The 21,384-nt window shown below is 45.8% G+C and overlaps 1 long non-coding RNA gene across 1 annotated transcript in view; it reads right to left on the bottom strand.

Annotated features, from left to right (window-relative positions):
* LOC145357085 (uncharacterized) overlaps positions 1–19,161 on the bottom strand; it is a 79,241-nt gene extending 60,080 nt beyond the window's left edge. The window contains exons 1-2 of the long non-coding RNA XR_013889247.1: positions 18,801–19,161; positions 18,301–18,474 (exon numbers count right to left, since the gene is read on the bottom strand). This is a non-coding gene — a long non-coding RNA (uncharacterized LOC145357085). The remainder of the gene's footprint in view (positions 1–18,300; positions 18,475–18,800) is intronic.
* Between the last annotated feature and the right edge of the window lie 2,223 nt (positions 19,162–21,384).

Raw genomic sequence — 21,384 nt, 5'->3', positions numbered from 1 at the left:
AATTTGATGTTCTTCAGGGAGGGAAATCTACCCATCCTTACCTGGTCTGGACTCTAGATCCACAGCAGTGTAGTTGAATCTTAAACTGCCCTCTGAAACAGCTAAGCAGGCCATTCATCTCAGGGCAAGAATGGGCAACAAATGCTAGCCTAATCAGCAATGTCAGGACCCCACGAAAGCATTTTTTTAAAAATTCAGATTTGATAAGCTTTTGCTATCCAAGGGTACGAAAGAATGCACAATAAAGATGCACTGAGACACAGATCAACCCCGGGCTCCCATTAAATGGCAGAACAGAGTGGAGGGGCCAAATGGCCTATTGCTGTCCCTATTCATCCCTCCTCCCAGGATTTGGAAAACAGCTTTTACCAACAAATCTGAGTGAAGCGGTCACTAAGGAATGGCCGTGAGGAGATCAGTATCATCATCAATCCCATTCCTGGAGGGAATGGTCTCGCCTCACCGTTTGGGAACTGAACCCTGACAACCGAGTTATCCAATTCTCCAACTAGAGAAGAACAAGGAAGACTTGCCCCGACCTCAGGACATCCCCCAACTGCTTTCACAACCAATAAGTTGCATTTGAAGTTTAGCAGCTGCCACAGTTTGAGAAACCCGCCAGGCAATTTTCCATTGTTGCCAAAGGCAGTAACCACCACCCGAGAGAGCAACGCAGAGGGTACAGGGCAGGGGGAGGGACATGTTGCGTGGGATATGGGGAGGAAGCACAGTTGAAGAGGTAGACTTTAAGAGATGTGTAAAGGTTGGGGGTAGGGAGGGAGAGAGATGTATAGTGGGGGGGGGGGGGGGGGGGGGGGGGGCAAAGGGTGGAGGAAGAGAGGAGGAAGTAAGGCAAAGTGGTTCAAAATGGGAATCTTGAGGGGCAGAAAGCTTCCAGCAGAAAGAGTAGTGCAGGAGAAAAGGATAACGCCAAGACAGAGGAATAAGCAGTTTGAGTTAGTGCACACATCCTGCAGGTTTCCAAACTAGGGCTGAGCGAGAGCACAGAGAGATTTAAGAAGAAGCGAAACATACAGTAAATTTACCAGCTGGGAAGACCATCCAGGGCAGGGAGATGGGACAAGGCCAGGTGGCAAAGCTTGTGAAAGGTGAAGGGAGGGAGACCAGCTAACAGTGATGACACGGTGTTCAGGCGTTACAAACTTAAATAGCTCTCACATCTCTTACTTTCTACAAATGCTGAGCAGGCCCATTGGAGGTAACTCTAACTCTCAGGGACGGTGCCACTGGAGAAGAAAAGAGACCTGGGTCCAATTCCTGACTTGGGTCACTATCTGTGTGGAGTCTGCACATTCTCCCCATATCTGCATGGGTTTCCTCCAACACTCCAAAGATGTGCAACTCAAAAATAATTGCCCATGCTCAACTGCCCTTAGTGTCAGGGAGACTAGCTAGGGTAAATACATGGGGTTATGGGGATAGGGCCTGTGTGGGATTGTGGATGGTGCAGACTCATTGAGCCAAATAGCCTCCTTCTGCACTGTGGGATTCTATAATAATTGTAGTTATAGAATAAGAGACAGAAACAAAGGAGAAAACAAGACTTGCATTTATATAGTGCCTTTTTATTACCTCAGCCAACAAACGTAGCCAAGTTACAATGTAGGAACACAAGCTGCCAATTTTCACACAGCAAGATCCCATAAACAACGATGTGATAATAACCAGACAATTGGTTTTAATGTTCTTGGTTGAGGGTTAAGTACTTGCCAGCTCATCGAGAACTCCCCCACTCTTCTTTGAAATAGTGGCAAGACATCTCAAGTCTGCCTGGGAGGACAGATGAGGGCTTTGGTTTAACATGACAACCAAAAAAAAATCTGACAATGCAGTACTCCCTCAGTTCTGGCAAGTAGAGCTTGCACACTCAACCTGCTAACTCAGGAGGCAACAACACCATCAACTGAGGCATGCTGAGACCTGCAGAAAGCCCCCTCTCCTGTTCACCCCACCCTGGTCAATCTCACTGGCAGGAGTCCAGAGAGAACTGTGCACCCTCAACCCACTCTCCACTGAGATCCACTAGCCCAGTATGGTGTCAGGATAAGAGCAGAGACCTTCCTGCTGTGTGTGTATAAGTTGAATGCAGCCTTTACCCATCGATCGAGGGGTGAAGCTACACCACTTATTTACTTCTCGGCCTGACAAGCCCATTGCCAGGGGAAGATCCCAGAGCCCGAGTTTGTTTAACAACTCCCCCCACATCTCCAAACACACAAACAAAAACACACCAACACTTCAACGAGGGCTGCTCACTGAGCTGCTGTCAAACTGAAAGCTTCCAGATTGTAAATATTGTCTTTTGTTTTGTTTTCTTCCCATTTTTCTTGCCCAAGTTACAAATATGTCTGCTCGTTCACATTGGGGCACAGAGGAAACTTTGCCTTTAGCCAGGCTTTCACATCAGTGTCTGGGAGGAATCCCCCTCTAGACAAGGTGAGGAGAAATCAGACAGCTATAACTTTCCCCGGCTTTGTAGACCCATAGAATCCCTACAGTACAAAAGGAGGCCATTCAGTCCATTGAGTCTGTACCAATCACAATCCCACCCAGTTCCCTACTAATCCCCCTGACACTAAGGGCAACTTAGCATGGCCAATAAACCTAAACCGCACATCTTTGGAGTGTGGGAGGAAACTGGAGCACCCTGGGGAAACCCACACAGACACGAGGAGAATGTGCAAACTCCACACAGACTGTGACCTAAGGCTGGAATTAAACCTGGGTCCCTGGCGCTGAGACAGCAATGCTAACCACTGTGCCATTGTGCCCTCCATCTTCGATCGAACTAACCAACTTAGTCCTTGCCTTGTCAGTTCCTGATTTTTACAAGCTTGCCTTTCTACAGAACCTGCAACATTAAAAAAAAGGTGCAAGTGACCTGATGCACTTTGGGATTCGCAACAGCAAGCAAACCAATGCTTGGACACAGAGGTTAGTTTTAAAGGAGCAACTTAGAAAGGTGGACAGATGGGAGTTTGAAGGGGCGTAGCAATGTTCCAAAGCTCAAGGTCCAGGGAGCTCAGGGCACACTTGCTAATAGTGCTGAGCGATTAAAATCTGGGATGCGAAAGAATAGGAGTAGCACATGGATGTTGAGGATTTGAAGGATGTTGCAGAGATAGAGAAGGGTCAAGGCCACAATAGGGGTTTGAAAACATAGATGAGAATAACAGATTGCTAGATCGAAAGGGAACACTTAGTTAGTGAGCCCAAGAGTATTGAATGAATGGGACCTGGAGAGAGAGTTAGGATACAAGTAATAGTGATGTATAAATTCTTTCTATAGGTACAGTATTCAGACGGGGCCAGTTTTCATGAAACAAAATTGTAAATTTTCAACTTTTGAACTGAACTGTCCACCAGCATCAAGTCAAACTTCCATTTACTAAGAAAGCAATGAGAATTTTGTCAATTACAACAATCCCACTCACCGATTGTACATTATTCTCAAAAGTCTATGAACTAAAGGTAAAAGCAAAGTTACATTAGTCCCAGATGTGACCAAAGGCTACTTCCTCCTTTGAGGAGGAGAGCTGACAGGTGCTGATTTAACCCGAGGATCACCACACCTCAGGCAAGGGGCAAGGGTGACAACAAAACAACCTCATAAACAACCTCAGCTGGTACGGGAATCGAACCCACACTGTCAGCATTACTCTGCATCACAAACCAGCCACCTGGGCTAAACCAACACGAAACACTATCTCTTGTTCCCCTGCTGCTATCTGACCTGTTGGGTATTTGCAGCATTTTATGTACTGGGTTCACTGGGTGGTGGGTGGAGAAATGGATGAAATGTCTGAAATGTCTGAAAAGTTCAAGTCAATTTCAAAAGTCAAAAGCCGATTTGGAAAGTGGCTCTCCGCTTCACCCAGCCAGCCATTTTTACCAGTCTCGAGAGATATTATTGACTCTGTACGAAACTGCAGAGATGGAACCCCTTACTTTTGGTCAAATGTATTAGTGTCAAAGAGAGACCACATCAGCAATAGCCCAAACAAAATAAACAGGGACAGAGTGCGAGTCTGAGAAATACATAGTGTTCAGGGGTTTAGCAGCACTGGTCTCCTGCTCTTTGATCAGGCCAGTGGTCTTAAGGCTGGGAGAAGACAAGTCAAAGACAGGGCACCAATCCTCAAGCTTTTGTCACAAACAGGTACCACGATGTTCCACGTGGTTTTAACCACAGTGAGTGCTGGGCAGAGGTATTCCCCCACACTATTTCAATCACTATTACATCATCCAGTCTCAGTGATCCAGTATTGTTCACTCTGCCTGAACCAGGTGATGTGAAACTTGTCCATCTCTTGGTGCCAGCGTTCACCCTTAAACTCCACATCCTGTCCCATCATCAAAATCACAACTCCCACCTGATCCACGTGAATCAACTCTGCCCCTGAAAAAGGATCGGGAACGAAGCCCAGTCCATCACTCAAACTAGCCTCCCATCCACTGACTCTGTCTACACTTCCTGTTGCCTCGGCAAAGCAGTCAGCATAATCAAGGACTTCATGCACCCCGGACATGCTCTCCTCCACTGGAAAGAAGATACAAAAGTCTGAGACCATGTACCAACTGATTTAAGAACAGCTCTTTCCCTGCTGCCTTCAGACTTTTGAATGGAGTTACCTCGTATTAAGTTGATCTTTCTCTTATGACCATTACTACATTTTGCACTCCTTTTCTTCCCTATGAATGGTATGCTTTGCCTGTATAGCACACAAAAAACAATACTTTTCACTGTATACTAATACATGTGACAATAATAAATCAAATCAAAATCAAAATAAATCTTAGTCTGTGTTCTACTATTTCACGGATATCTTTCCTTCCTGGGTTCGGTGTTCCAGAAACCTCAATGTCATCTAACAGAGTAGCATTTGCTCATTCCTCTTGTCCTCACTGCCCCAAAGGGGATCCCCAAACCCCCAACACATTGAACTCGCCATCAAATCCTTCCTCAGCCTTGACTCTCACTGTATCCCTCCTACCCCTTCCAAGGGATCCATGGATTCCTGACCCCTTCCGAGCGTGGATCCTCACCCTTCATCCTACCATTGATGACACAGTCTTCTACCTCCAGTAGCAAAGCCCATTTTTCTTTATGTCCATTCCACCCCTCTCTGCATTTTTTTAAATGATTGTTGCGAAAGCGGCTTCACCGCAGTAAAACATCCCAAGACGCTACACAGGGGAGTCAGCAGACAGAATTTGAATCTGAGCTGCCAAGACAGATGAGCAAAAAAATTGATAAAAGGAAAAAGCGTTTTGGTGCATCTTCGATGAAGGAGAGTCTGAGTGGTTTAAAGCAGTGATTTGTATAGAGTTTAGAACCTAGTTAGCTAAAGGCATGGCCAAAAACACACACAAGAGGCCAGAACTGGGGTAGTACAGAAACCTGAGGGTTATGTGGCTGGGGGATGGTTAGAGAAATAGGGTGAAGCTACTGAGGAACTTGCAAACAGAACGTGAAGGTTTTACAGATGAGGCATTGGCAGCCCAAGAGCAACAGCCATTTTCTCACCAAGCTTTTGGTCACCTTGCCTCTGACCTTTACTTAACGTCTTCCAGCATTGTCCACTTTCCCGTTTCTCTTATCAATGCCTGTGTACAAAATGCCTTCTGGCTTTTACATTAAAGCTACCATATAAAAGGTGTCACACATAGATCCTCTCAATATTCTATGGCTGTATGTTATATATACACAAATATGAATGTAGGTACGCATGAAATACCCACTGATTTTAAACTAACGATTGTACAAAGTCAAAGACAACTTTCCACTTTTGTGTGGACAACGAAGCTTTATTCTATTCAATTCTACCTCTGGGACTTTCCGTAACAAAGGTCAGCGATTTTTGTGGAATGCACCAAACTATTTGCCCCAGTAACCAAAAGTGTTTTCTGCTGAAACTCCACGCCCCTTGGGTCAATAGAACTTCATCTGCACCCCCCCATAAAATCAGACAATACTAATAAAATATCGGTAGGCTTAGGCCTGGAACCACATGGGGGTTGAAACACTGGGAGAAGTCCAGAACGATCAGTGCATCGCCACAAGAGAACCAGAGAGCGTGCCAGAATCTGAACAACCAAGAGACATGATCCTGGACATCTGCCCCTTTAGCCAATGCTCTGGTCACTTCACCAACTGCCCATCATATTTTGATGCAGCATTGGTAAGGCAGCAGCCTAAAGAAGATGCATTGTTTTCATTCAAATGGGCATTCCTAAGGACAGGGGAACTAAGAGATGAGGGAGGCACAGTGGTTAGCACTGCTGCCTCACAGCACCAGGGACCCAGGTTCGATTCCCGGCCTTGGATCACTGTCTGCGTGGAGTCTGCACGTTCTCCGTGTCTGCGTGGGTTTCCTCCCACACTCCAAAAGGTGTATGGATTGGCCATGCTCAATTGCCCCTTAAAGTCCAAAAGTGTGCAAGTTAGGTGGATCAGCCATGGTAGAATGAACTCCCTGGGAGCTGTGAGTGCATCTGGCACAGAGGTGAGGACCAACTCTGGCTCAATTCCTGCACTGAATCCGCCAGAGAGGGGGAAATATCACCCAAGATTCTCATTCCTAATGACAACGCAGACACTTGCCCTGAGAAAGACACTTGCCTCGCTGCCAGTGTAGCAGAATAACTCAACAACACTCACTCTCCAGGTTCACAGTTAGGCAAAGAACAGCTAAAGTGGGTGGGTCTAAATCCCAGCAAGAGCATTGGGAGAGGAGGGGAAGACCAGTAAGAGGAGGAGTGAAATAGCACTTTCCTTCACAGACACTAGAAATCAAGATAATACTGAGAAGCAGACAGCTCAGTGCCTGTAGTTTGCAGCAACTGATGGGTAGAAATCACTCACTGAGTAAGCACTTTTGAGTCCAGTTCCATAGATTTGAGCACAAGATCTAGGTTCACTAATCCACCGAGGGGGGCTTCACATAAGCGAGCCTGGGGGTCAATGTCCTAGTGAACTGCACAACTGGGGCTTCAGAGTAATAAAAGGTTGAGAGTGGAGTAGAATGGGGAAGGGAAAGTTTATAAAATAAAGCTATCAAGGAGAGAGCAACAGGGCGATCTCAGTAATAGCAAGCAGAGTGTGACAGGAAGGGACAGCGACCTTAACAGTAATAATACATTGGTGAATAAGGTCAAATCAGGGGAAAATATTTTGGGTAAAGGGCTCTTTGCAACGAATACTTTGTGCATTTGGATGCGGAGCAAATAAGAGGGCAGCACAGTGACACAGTGGTTAGCACTGCTGCCTCACAGCGCCAGAGGTCCAAGTTCGACTCTCGGCTTAGCTCACTACCTGTGTGGAGTCTGCACATTCTCTCTGTGTCTGCATGGATGCTCCAGTTTCCTCCCACAGTCTGAAAGACATAGTGGCTAGGTGCACTGGCCATGCTAAATTCTCCCTCAGTGTACCCGAACAGATGCCAGAGTGTGGCAACTAGGGGATTTTCACAGTAACTTCATTGCAGTGTTACTGTAAGCCTATTTGTGACATTAATAAAAACTTTAATTAATGGGCACAAATAAAGATAAATAGGCTTGATCCAATAACCATTACAAATACAGGTTTGCATGTCGATCAAAGTTGGGAAGTAATGCCGGGGCACCTAAAATTTCATTAAAATGGAAAAGGAGGTGGGGGAAGCCTTGGTAATAGGATGACACGGTGAAGAAGGATCTCGGCTGGGAAAATCAGGAAGTTAAATCAACAAGGATGGAGATTAGGAGCACCAAGGAGAAGAAAACACTGCTGGGAGTGGATTTATAGGGCCTCAAACAGTAGTTACACCATTAGACAGGGTATTTAATCAGAAAAGGGGAACTAGTAACAAAGATAATGCAATGACAATGGGGACGTTAGTCTTAGGCTGGACCAATCAAATTTGCAACAACTGTTTGTAGAACAACTTCACGAAGGGCACCAGAGCCAGTTTCTCAAACTAACATTATGGAACAAGAGGCTATTTTAGACCTGGTCTTAAGTAATGAGAAAGGGTTAATTATTAATCCCATGACAAGAGTCTCTGTCGGGAAGAGTGATCATACGATAGAATTTCACACTAAATGCTAGTGACGTACTCAAGTCTGAAACCACATTCTTAAACCAAGTACAAGAGCAAGTTGGGTAAATCAGATTGGCAAATCCAATCAAAGCACTGAATGGTAGGGCAACAATGACAAAAACAATTCAACAAAAAAGAATCATAATTTTCCACGAATTTACATTCTATTGAGAAATAAAAACTCTGCATGATCCATCTGTCAGGAGAGTGACAACTCTGAGAATCGGGGAGAGTTTTTTTTTCCACAAACCAGCAAAGCTTCACCAAAAGAATGTGAGTAGAGGCAGGCAATAGAACGAGAGTAAACTGCAAAAGCTGCTTCAAGAGTTTTAAAAGGGCAGCGAAAGTGGGTGGGACTAAATCCCATCAAGAACGTTGGGAGAGGAGGGGGAGATCAGTAAAAGGAGAAGTGAAATAGCACTTTCCTTCACAAATACTAGAAGCCAAAATGATACTGAGAAGCAGACAGCCGGCAGAAACCTATAGATAGGGAGCAAGGTGGTGGCAGGTGGAATATGATGAGGGAAATTGGGTGGTTATTGACTTTGGTGGGAAGAGTGGAAAGATAGGCTTTCTGGAAAATGGTGAATAACTATTAAATGCTCAGAGGGTATTCTTGCTCACATAACATGACGTGAATAAGCAGGTGCAGCAGTGCGGTGGCAAGTGATTAGCACTGCTGCCTCACAGCACCAGGGACCCGGGTTCAATTCCAGCCTCAGATTACCGCATGGAATTTGCACATTCTCCCTGTGTCTGCGTGGGTTTCCTCTGGGTGCACTGGTTTCCTCCCACAGTCTAAAAATGCACAGGTTAGGTGGACTGGCCATGGTAATAGACATGGTTCAAAGTTTATTTATTAGTCACAAGTAGGCTTACATTAACACTGCAATGAAGCTACTGTGAAAATTTCCTAGTTGTCACACTCCGGCGCTTGTTTGGGTACACTAAGGGAGAATTTAGTACGGCCAATGCACCTAGCCAGTATGTTTTCCAGACTGTGGGAGGAAACCAGAGCACCCGGAGGAAACCCACACAGACATGGGGAGAATGTGCAGATTATGCACAGACAGTGGCCCAAGTCGGGAATCGAACCCAGGTCCCTGGCACTATAAGGCAGCTGTGTTAACTACTGTGCCACCCATAAGTGGGAAACCCTCTTATTTTGAAAGATGTGTCCCCTAGTTGTAGATTCCTCCACAAAGGGGAACAACCTCTAAGCATCTGACTCCAGCCCCTTCAGAATCTTGTACTTATTCTTCGAAAAAACCAACCCACCCCTTAAACAATGCATCTAGACACCACCCCTCCCAGTTGACAACTAACTGAGAGAAGGGCACAGTTTAGCGTGGGAGAGAATCATATCAATCCAGGGAATATCCAACTTCTAATTCCTCAGCTGTGTCGAAACTGATGTTTTGTTGTCAGCCAAAGTGACATTAGGAGTGCTTTCATTGCCCTGTTTATCCCCAGGCTAGGGAGGAGTCTCCAATGCCGGGAAGGGAGGGGAGAAGACATGAGACAGAGAGAGAGGGAGGGAGGGAGACAGAGGGATGGGGGCGGGGGAAAGAGAGAGAAGCAAATGAAAGAGGTTTATATTTAACGATGCAGTGAAAGATTCTGCTAGGATAGACAATGAAACAGGAGAGAGACGGTAGGATGGAGGCTCAGATTCCACAGGGTCAGACTGGTTTGAGAAGTAAAGTCTGGTGAAACACTAAATGCCTAATCGACAACTATTCTCCGTGAAAGACTTCATGTAAGAACACACAAGCATATTAATGGAAAACCTCCACCCGCCATGAGAAAGGGATGGTTGGATGGGAGGGGGTGACCCACAACAAGGGCCTGCATCTGTGGTACGTGGAGGCACAGAGGAGACTTACTGGAATGCTCCGGATATCACAGTGGAATATAAAAAAGTGGCGAAACGCTCGAAATAAGGGACCGGTCTCCCAGGTAGAGTTGCCAAACCTCGCCAACTGGCCAGGAGTCTCCAGGAGTTGATGCTCAATCCCCAGGATAGCGGTGCGTAAAATCCTGGCCAAAAAGCACCCGGACATTCAAAAAAAAGAGGTTTTTTTTGTGGTTTCTTTTGAAGATTTCACTTCACCAGATATAAAAAGTTATTGAAAATAGGGGAAACAAAAGGCTTGTTGGCTGAGAGTCAAGCACATCAGCCAATGGAGTAATGAGATGTTGTGCTTTCCAATTGGTGTAGGAAGGCAGCGTGTTACAAAGATGGACGTGTTGTCTGATCAATGGCTGGAGTATGGCGGGGGGTGGGGTGTGGTTGCTGAAACCTTCAGAACGACATTTATCTTGTTGACAACAATCATTCCTCCCCCCAAAAAGGGCACAATGAAGAACAATGTTGGAATCTTCTTTTTCAGCTTATCCTCAGGGCACAGGTTTGGAATAAAAATTAAAAGAGGATCCCAAAGCCTTTGCCAATATGTTGGGAATCGCACTCCATGACTCCAGGGCCATTACAAACCAAACGTCCTTGACTTGTTTCAACGGAAAGACACAGTGAGTCTCTGACACATTGTGCCCAGCTTAGTTACATGGATGTAAACAAACAGAAAATGAGATTTGCCAAGGGCTTCCTGGTGATGGTGGTGCCCTTTTAAGAGAAGAGGAAAAAAAAAACAAAACGACAAAGTTATAAATAACTTTGACACAAAGCAAACAGCCAAGCTTTTAACAAGCTGCTTAAGCGACAAAGAATACTGAGGTGGAACCTGGTTGAAAAATGCACTGAGACAGATAAGAGGAGACTCAGGGTTGAGGTCTATTACAGTGAGTGTGGGATATGCTGCCTCATTTCAGGTTTTTTTTTGTAAAGAGAGTCAATCTTGTTCTGCGCCAGAGAATGTGCTGAACTCTGAGTAACCACTCTATCACTTCCTGCAGTTTCCGCACTCCAATGTGTTCAGGAAACAATTGAAACCCCAAACACTCAGATTCACACTGCAGATTAGCCGAGATTTCTTCTTTCAAATGGTTCCTCCGATTAAGTATTACTACATACCCGCATCGCTGCAAATCTAACCAGATGCTTATCTATTTTCCCCCACTGACCCAACTGCATTATCATTGTTCAGCTTTCCTTCACAAGAATCCGGAGCCTTGCCAGACACACAGCCACTTTGCAGCTTCTCCAGCTTGGAGCAAGTGACTGATAATCAGGTTCTCTCAGCCTCGCAGCCATACTCAAATTCCCACCTCCCTCACCGTCCCTCCACCCCACTGTTTCAGAGTATAACCCACCACCACCCCCACCCACAACCTTACACAAGTAAATGTGGGGTCAAAGCCCACGGTCAGGGCCATGGACTAATGTCCAGGGGTCAACGTCAGGTTCAGAGTGCAGGGAGTCTAACGCCAGGTTCTGGGGTCAAAGCCCAGGGTCAGAGGACAGGGAGGTCAGTGGCAGGGTCAGAGTGCAGTAGCCATTGACGGGGTCAGGGGTCAATGCCAGAGCTGGAGGCCACAAGGGATCAGTGCCTGGGGTCACAGTGTGGGAGCCAGCGCCAGTTTCAGGGGTCAATGCCAGGTTCAGGGTGCGGGCGCCAACATTGCATTTGCAACGAACGAGGGACAACATTCTGAAGATTAGACAGGAGGGCTGATCAGGCCTTTGACTGCAGCAGTCCCGGAGGCCGAACATTCTTTCACTACTGTGGATGATATCACTTTACAAATAGCTTAAACATTAGTTTAAAAACTTCAAAAAAGCACCAATGCTAATTAATATATCCAAAGGAAATGATGAAAGGAATTAAAGTGAGTTATCGTGTAATTAGGGTTAAACTTCACTCTGACACATTTCTAACCAGTCAGCACCAGAGCTTTTTGGTATCCCGGATACCTGTGGATAGATGCAGCAGTAACAGAGAGGGTGGGGAGGAAATTTAGCTTCAGACACCCTGGGCTGCTGTTCTCTTTGTCTCAGTGATTAACCTGACTCCACTGGAATGGGAGTTCCAGACAAGCTTGCATTTATATAGTGACTTCCTCAACCTCAGGAAGTTCCAAAGCATTTCTTAAAATTCTTTCGCAGGATGTAGACCACACTGGTAAGGCCAGCATTAGGCCCCCATCCTGAACTGAGTGGCTTGGTCAACCGTTCCAGAGAGGTATTTCAGAGACAACCACACTGTTATGAGTCTGCAGCCACATGGAGGTCAGACCAGGTAAAGATGGCAGATTTCCTTCCCTAGCAAACCAGGTGGGTTTTTGCAACAATGAGAGTAATGGTGACCATCAAACTGATTCCAGCTTTACAGTCCAGATTTATTGAAGAATTCCACCGTAAGCCATGGTGGGATTTGAACCCACGTCCCCAGAATATGAGCCTAGACCTCTGGGTTACTAGTTCAGCGAAACTACCACAAAGTATTTTACAGCCAATGAAATGTGGTCACTGTGATAAACACAGCAGCCAACTGTACACAGCAAGCTCCCAAAAAGCTAGTGTGTAAGAGCCAGATAATGCAGACCGAGGGATCAATATTGACCAGGGGTGGATATCACCTCTCTGTCCCCCGCCCCACCCAATGTTCTGTCCACCTGAGAAGGCATACAGGTCTCAGTTTAATGTCTCACTCAAAAGATGACACTGCTGACACTGTTGCACACCCTCAGTAGATGGCAAATGGGAGTCAGACAAGTGTAGGCAGGGGAGGGGGTAAGACATTTTTTTTAAACAGTTGCCCTGTTCCAGCTCCATTCCAAGACAATAAGACAGGGCTTGGCACGTCACTGAACATTTCCCCAAGCAAGGGAATTTATTGTGACATTCCAGCTCAGTAAGACTCGCAACTGGTGGGTCAGAATGGAATCCCAGCCTCCATCAACATCCCCAATTCTTTCCTTCCTGGAGGTAGCATTTCTGCAAACTTGGGTACTGAAGGGTGGGGGAGAATTTGGACATGCAGGCTCCCTTCTCATCACTGCGGCAATGTCCATCGAGCACACCACCCCAACCTTCCCATTGAGGCCAGGGAAGAAAACGGGCAACAAGAAATGAGTGTGTGCAGTGGCACGGAATTTCACCATTCTGTTCCACTGGCTCACTAGGGTCCATGAAGTTCCAGCTTTAAATTCCTGTCTCTGTTCAGCTAGCCAACTTCAAATGGGACACCAGGTCTTAAACCATCCCAACAAGGAGATATGCTACACCATGGGAGCACTTGGACTGTGGCCGGTCAAGATGGCAGCTCACCACCATCTTCTCAGGGATAATTCAGGATGGGGATTAAATGCTGGCTGATGCCCATACCCCAAGAATGAATTTTAAAATAAAAAAAACAGTTACACAAGTGACCCTGGAGAATCACCATCTGTTAATACCAGGAAGTGTACATGTGGACATCAGGCAAGGTCACAACCAAGTCCACCCAGGATGTCCATTCCCCACTCACTGTCTAGGTTCACACACAAAGCACGTCACCTGGTCACAATATTTACTTATTAGTCACAAATAACACTGCAATGAAGTTACTGTGAAAATCCCCTAGTCACCACACGCTCATGGGATCACACCTCAGCTCCGGGGGGGGGGGTTTGGGTCATTGCCGCAGAGAGGAGTCAAAGGATAAAAACACACCCCTGTGGCTGAAAGTTGCCATGATGTGGGTATGCCGGCGTTGGACTGGCGTAAACACAGTAAAAAGTCTGACAACACCAGGTTTTGGTCCAACCAATTTATTTGATAATAGTGAGTCTATTATCAAATAAATCAGTTGGACTAAAACCTGGTGTTGTCAGACTTTTTGCTGAAAGTTGCAACAGAGGGAAATCACAAGGCAAATTCTGTCCTCAGCTCCATGCAAAACGAAGCAGGTTATCCAACCTGCTTTGATTTATTTATAAACTGAGCAAATACACACTCTGATTTAGGGGAACTTTATTAACATAAAGCATTTCCTCATAGATACAATCATCCTTTCATTTCTGTGCAAACTGCCTACAGAAACACATAAATAAGCACTCCCTACCAGCCTCCACAATTCCCACTCCCCCCTGCTTCACATTACACCAGATATTCTTCTCCACACCTCTGTTTGAAGTCAGAAAGATATTCTGCTCAGGGTACATTGGATACACAGACAGAATTTAGCATGGCCAAACAGATACCGAAGTGTGGTGACTAGGGGATTTTCAGTGTTAATGTAAGCCTACTTGTGATGCTAATAAATCCATAAATAATTTAGTCTGCTAATATGAGGTCTTCTGTTTAAATAAGAGACCCCAACTCCAGACTGGGTTAGGACAACATGGGCCCTTAGTCACTCTTCAGTGGCTCACTCAAGTGGCCAGTTCCTGTGATTCAGCCAGGGCAGTGCATGTCAGCAGACCCACACCCTCCTTCACTCAGACCAGGGCTTATTAACCATCGCTGGATTGTCTGAACTGATCTAGTCAGCTTCAACACTGCACGACTTACCCACCGGACAGCTTCCCTCACACACACAATGTTAGGATAGAGTAACTCTCCCTATTCCGCAAGATTTGACTTCAATCCCACAGATTGAAGTGAACATAACATGATTGTCAACAGGGATTGAAGACTCACATCCATTCCAAGAATGAGAGCTCCTATTCAACTGCTAAAGCACCAAAAAGCCAAGATCCAAAATAGCAATAAAAATCCCACCATCTACGGTATGCTGCAATGCTCAGCCTTCAGATCGCAATGCACAAGCAGACAAAATTCTGAGACATCTGCAACTTCAGAAATATGGCATCTTCTGTGCAATGGAATCATCAAAAGATGCTAAAACAGCTCACTAAATCACTAAGTCTGACAGACCAGGGAAGTCCCAGGTTGGGACCCCTTCACTTTAGAGTACATTAACCTAAGCTGGGCCTGTATTAGGAGAAATTCCAACTGCCCTCAACACTCCTAGGCAGACTGGGATACTAGGATAGAACGACAAGCACATTCCCTATCCCGAGGCAGACCGGGATACTGGGATAGTATAACAAGCACAGTCCCTATCCCGAGGCAGACTGGGATACTGGGATAGTATAACAAGCACAGTCCCTATCCCGAGGCAGACTGGGATACTGGGATAGAACGACAAGCACATTCCCTATCCCGAGGCAGACTGGGATACTGGGATAGTATAACAAGCACAGTCCCTATCCCGAGGCAGACAGGGATACTGGGATAGTATAACAAGCACAGTCCCTATCCCGAGGCAGACTGGGATACTGGGATAGTATAACAAGCACAGTCCCTATCCCGAGGCTGACTGGGATACTGGGATAGTATAACAAGCACATTCCCTATCCCGAGGCAGACTGGGATACTGGGATAGTATAACAAGCACAGTCCCTATCCCGAGGCAGACTGGGATACTGGGATAGTATAACAAGCACATTCCCTATCCCGAGGCAGACTGGGATACTGGGATAGTATAACAAGCACAGTCCCTATCCCGAGGCAGACTGGGATACTGGGATAGTATAACAAGCACAGTCCCTATCCCGAGGCAGACTGGGACACTGGGATAGTACAACAAGCACATTCCCTATCCCGAGGCAGTCTGGGAAAGTATAACAAGCAGGGTGCCAATCCTGCTCTCTGTCTAGTGATCTGTAATACAACTACATCTCAAACCTCTCATTTTTCAATCACTATTTCCTCTTCTCCTTTATTAATGTTTATTTCAGGGCAGGAGGGACAGTAATGAAGATTTCATCTCACTGACAGAAGGAATACGGGAGAGATGAAGACAGTTGTATTACTTTAAAAACAGTGAGGTCTGATGGTCTGATAAGCACTGCCTGGAAAGATAATAGAAACACAAAGAACAATGACTTCCAAAGAGGATCAGGATAAATACACGGCATTGAAATATTTGCAGCACTATGAGGAAAAGAGGATGACTGTGGAACTAACTGAACACTACTTTAGGAAAACCAGCCCAGAAACAGTGGACCCAATGGCCTCATTTTGTGCTGTAGGACTTGACAAATCATCAAAGTTTCTTTGGGATGCCAACTAGCATTCAGAGTCAATACTGTCCTGACATTTATCACTTTGTAAGAAGTCTCACAACACCAGGTTAAAGTCCAACAGGTTTATTTGGTAGCAAAAGCCACTAGCTTTCGGAAAGCCGCTCCTTTGTCAGGTAATTGGGAGCTCTGCTCACAAACGGGAGCATATAAAGACACAAATTCAATTTACAAAATCTCAGCTGACATTTACCACTAGCACAGACTCATCGAGTTTTATCTCAGAAACTTAGAATAGTGAAAGACCTGGGTAGAGCAGACATGGGAAAGATGTTTCTATTAGCGGGAGAGAGTGGTTACAGCCTCAGAGTAAAAGGACAACCCTTCAGAGGAGGAATTTCTTCAGCCAGAGGGTGGTGAATGTATGGAATTCATTGCCGCAGGAGGCTGTGGAGACCAGGTCATTGAGTGTCTTTAAGACACAGACAGGTTCTTACATAAAAACAAAATACTGCGGATGCTGGAATTTGAAAGAAAAACAGAAAATGCTGTAAAATCTGAGTAGGTCTGACAGTATCTGTTGACATGATGTGGAGATGTCGGCATTGGACTGGGGTGGGCACAGTAAGAAGTCTCACAACACCAAGTTAAAGTCCAACAGGTTTATTTGTAATCTCGAGCTTTCGGAGCACTACTCCTTCGTGAAGCACTCCAAAAGCTCATGATTCCAAATAATGGACTTTAACTTGGTGTTGTGAGACTTCTTACAGCATCTGTGGAGAGAGAGTAGAGCCAACATTTGGAGTTTGGATGGCCCTTTGTCTGAGCGCTCTGGCGAAGGGTCATTTAGACTTGGAACGTTGGCTCGACTCTCTCTCCACAGAGGCCGTCAGACCTGCTGAGATTTTCCACTATTTTGTTTTCATTTCAGATTCCAGCAGCCACAGTATTTTGCATTTATCCAAGATTTCTCTGTGTATAATAAGGAGTGGGAAGGTACCTGGCAGACTGACAGCCGAGTTCCAGCATGGATAGCTGAGAAACTGAATTCGGAATGAACTGCCACACTTTACCAGACTCACCGGAAGAGGGGAGCATCTCGACTCCGTGGGGCAGATTAACCTGCCTGGATGTGGCTGGTTTGAGCCTCGCCACATGTAGGAGGGAGTTGGTTTTACGGACGAGATGGTGGTGGGGCAATATCGAGACCCCTCGAGGGTGAAAATTCTTTATACCTTGTGGTTTGCTTGGGGGATTTTTTTTAAAGCAACATTTCTGTCACTGACAGTATTGTGTCCTTGATGCAGAAGGACACCAAAAAAGGGAAGTGGGGGTGTAATGAATCCTGAGCTATTCCTAAAGTGTGAGCACTCTGCATCTCACCCCTAACATCAGGGATTTACTGTGACCAGCGTGTAAATTGATGAAACCAACACAGCTCAAATCAACAAACACGGGCTGTAATCTACACGAAATTCACACATCGTAAACTACAAAGGGAAAGCCATTCTCAGAAGATTTAGCCGGCACACTTGCCATGAAATCAGATTCCAGCTTCGAAATCCCGGCTGTTCAATTATAATGTCTACAGTAAACACTATCAAACTGATAGTTTCGCTGTTACATTGCCAGGCGGACGAACTGGCGCTTCAGGAGGGCAGCTGGGGCAGGGACGGGCACTAGACAAATGTAGAGCCTCCCCCCCATTCCATTATTATCGTACCCCAACGATGCACTCACATTCACAGAGAAACCACAGGCTCATTAGGAAATAACTCAAGGGTACATAAGTAGGACAAAATAAAAACTTTTTTCATTGACACACAATATACAAAAACTGGGTAGAGTGAGGTAGATCCTAACAAGGACACAGTGTTCGAAGCACAGACAAGTTGAGTTGGGGGGTGAGCAATAGGAAAAAGGAAATTGAATATTTTGACATTTTTATTATTTCCTCTGAAGGGTCCCGGGAAGGAGGAAAGTTATGTGCAGAATAGAGCAACCATTCTCAAATCTCCCACTTACTCACAGATGACACCCACTAGTTTAAACCCGAACGTCTGTGGATTATTTCAAACGCAAACTAGTCAGATAAGGCGAAGCACTCGATGAATAATAAATGTAACGAGGAGAGAGAAGGGGGGGGGGGAGTGAAATGCTTTTTTAAAAATTAATCTCAATTGTAGCAGTCTCGGATCTTTTAAGATTGGAATTTTTTTTCACTTACCCTGGTAAAACCTTCCGGAAATTTACAATCTTGGGATCTCCTATAGTTATCCAGGTGCCCAGTCGATCGATACCTGTGCCTTTCGGGTTTCCCCAGGTGACAATATTCGACTTTGAGAGTGCAGCAACCAACAAGCCGTGGCCGACACACAAAAGTTTGGAAAACTTTCCGCCGCTGCGTGTGTGTGAGAGAGAGAGAGAGAGAGAGAAAACATGGTCACTGTTATATAAAAAAAACTAAATCCAACTACAAGGAGAAAAGTAACAAAACGGCCAAACAAACAGGCTGAAAACACTACTATACATGAATCATTTTCTTTCTCTACCTCCCCCCCCCCTCCACAACCTCGCTTTTTTTTCCCTGCGGAAGTTCGTCTTTTGCAAAAATGTGAAACATGACAAAGATTTGTTCAGACCTCTCTCTCTCCCTCCCCTGCGCCGATCCGAGCGGCGCAGATTCCGCGGTGAAATTGACCCAAATGAAACTGACAAAAGACTCACCTCCGGAGAAGTTACACAAACAGCGGAGAGAGGCTTTTTTTTAAACCAACAAAACCCTCCCGGCGACCTGGGGAGGGGGAATATAAGGTCTCCACTCAAATTGTGGACTGGTTTCTTTTTATTTTTTTCCAAAAAAAAGTTTAAGAAACTTTGTGGCTTCGAGATTATTGTTACTTTTTTTTTCAATCCATTAAATATTTCCCGAAGTTGACAGCGATGGTGGAATTTCAAGAATGAGATTCGGTATGAAATCAATCTCGGAGAACACAAGAGGAGGAGCTAAGCAACTTTTTTTGTGTGTGTGTGCGCTAAGTTCCGCCAACCTCCCACAACTCCGCCAAAAGTTAGCCAGCCTCCTCCACCCCAGCCAGACCTGACACTTTTTGTCCCTCTGAGCGAGTTGCGCTTTCGCTGGGACTTCCGATCAGCGCATTGTTTTTTTTTGGGAAGAGTGTTAGTCTGGAGTCAGCATTCCCTTCCCCTGCTCTACTTTCTCAGGAAGCCCTCCATTTCGCAAGGCGATCCCTGAAGTTGGATCAGAGAAGTTCTGATCACTCCCACCTCTTAAAGTGACACTACCATGTTAGACCCTGACGTCAGGTTTTCTTTCCCCCAAAAAAAACTTTTTCCCCCCTCTCTCCCAGCCAAAGAACTCCGCGGGATTGGCAGGAAGAACTGCCATAAACTCAGGAGACACAGCCTCCCAAAAAAAGCGCCATCTAAAGAGTAGGAGACCCTGACTTTGTGTGGAAACGCAGCACCATGATCCCAGTCGCAGCAAGGGAGACCTCACCTGGCTAAAGCAGGAAGGGCTCATGTCATTTTCCTCTCCAAGGGATCTGCCACAAATTGTTTGTGCACTGTTTCACGGTGGTTAGCACTGCTGCCTCGCAGCGCCAAGGACACAGGTTTGATTCCCAGCTTGGGTCACTGTCAGTGTGAAGTCTGCACGTTCTCCCCGTAACTGCGTGGGTTTCCTCCGTGTGTTCCAGTTTCCTCCCACGGTCCAAAAGACATGCTGGTTGCGTGCATTGGCCATACTAAATCCTCCCTCAGTGTACCCAAACAGGCACCAGACTATGGCAACTAGGGGATTTTCATCATAACTTTGTTGCATTGTTAATATGTAAGCCTAGTTGTGACACTAATAAAAATTTTAATTATCTCTTTCTTCCTCTACTCCCCCTCTCCTGCTATTCAAAGTGTTCAGTCCACAACTTGTGTTTACCTCTGAATAACAATTTTTAAAACTTGTATTATAGAATGTCTTTTATGCAATCTCACAGTGTCCTAGGGAAATGTAATCAGAGAAAATGTGACAACAAAACAGAGATATTGGGGGAGGGAGCAGGGGGTGGGGAGGTGGCTAACAGTCCAGTTGGTGAGGTATATTTCAAACAGTGGTTCACAGGAATCATAGAATCCCTACAGTGCAGAAGGAGGTCATTCAGCCCTACCCAGGCTTGTCCCGTAACCCCACGTACTTACGCCGCTAACCTATATATTCTCAAGGGAGAATTTAGCTTGGCCAATACACCCAACCAGCACGTCTTTCTGACTGTGGGAGGAAACCAGAGCACCTGGAGGAAACCCACGCAGACGCGGGGAGAACATGCAGACTCGACACACATGGTCACCCAAAGCTGGAATTGAACCTGGGTCTCTGGCACTGTGAGGCAGCAGTGCTAATTACTGTGAAGAGATGGGTGGCGAGACAGCGAGGTTTAGGGAAATCCTCTGCTTAGAGAAAAAGAGACTTACCTTTGGATAGCGCCTTCCACAACCTCGGTGGCTCTTTTCACTTTACAGCCAATGGAGCATGGTCGCTGTTGTAAGGTAGCCAAATTATGCACAGCAAGCTCCCAGAAACTGCAATGTGATAAGGACCAAGTAATGTTTTTTGGTCAGTTGATTGAGGGTAAAAATTGACCCGGGAGAACTCCCCGTTGCCCATCTTTAAAATGGTGTATGTTCAATATTTAATTTGACAGAGAGCATCTCCAACAGTGGAGCACACCCTCAGTGCTGCACCGGACTGTCAGCCTTTACCTTTCGTATCTCGCCTCAAAAGTGATACTTGAACTCACAACCTTCTGACTTAGAGAACTGACTGCCCAGCTGAGCCACAGAATGGGAGACACACCAAAATAATATATTTCAATTCAATAAAAAATCTGAATTGAGAGCCTAATGTTGATCACAAAACCATTCTCGATTCTGGTAATCTGCTGGTTTACACCTGCTCCAGTCCCACAGCAATAGACAGAGGGTGGCGGTGGAAGGAACATTTTCAGACTGGAGGCCAGTTACCACGATGGACCACAGGGATCAGTGCTGGGTCCCCTGCTATTTGTGATTTTTATCAATGACTTGGAAGAGAGGGCTGAAGGGTGGGTTAGTAAATTTGCTGATGATACCAAGATTGGTGGAGTAGTGGATGAGGTGGAGGGCTCTTGCAGGCTGCAAAGAGACATTGATAGGATGCAGAGCTGGGCTGAAAGACTTGAATGCGGTTTACAGGGTCAATGGCAGGGTTCTGAGGAATGTGGAGGAACAGAGATAACTTGGGGTTCATATCCACAGA

The sequence above is a fragment of the Carcharhinus amblyrhynchos genome, chromosome 22 (genome assembly GCF_965287045.1).
Source record: "Carcharhinus amblyrhynchos chromosome 22, sCarAmb.v2.hapA, whole genome shotgun sequence".
NCBI lineage: Eukaryota > Metazoa > Chordata > Chondrichthyes > Carcharhiniformes > Carcharhinidae > Carcharhinus > Carcharhinus amblyrhynchos.
Note: the sequence above shows the minus strand (reverse complement) of the source record. Positions and strands in the feature narration are given on the sequence as shown.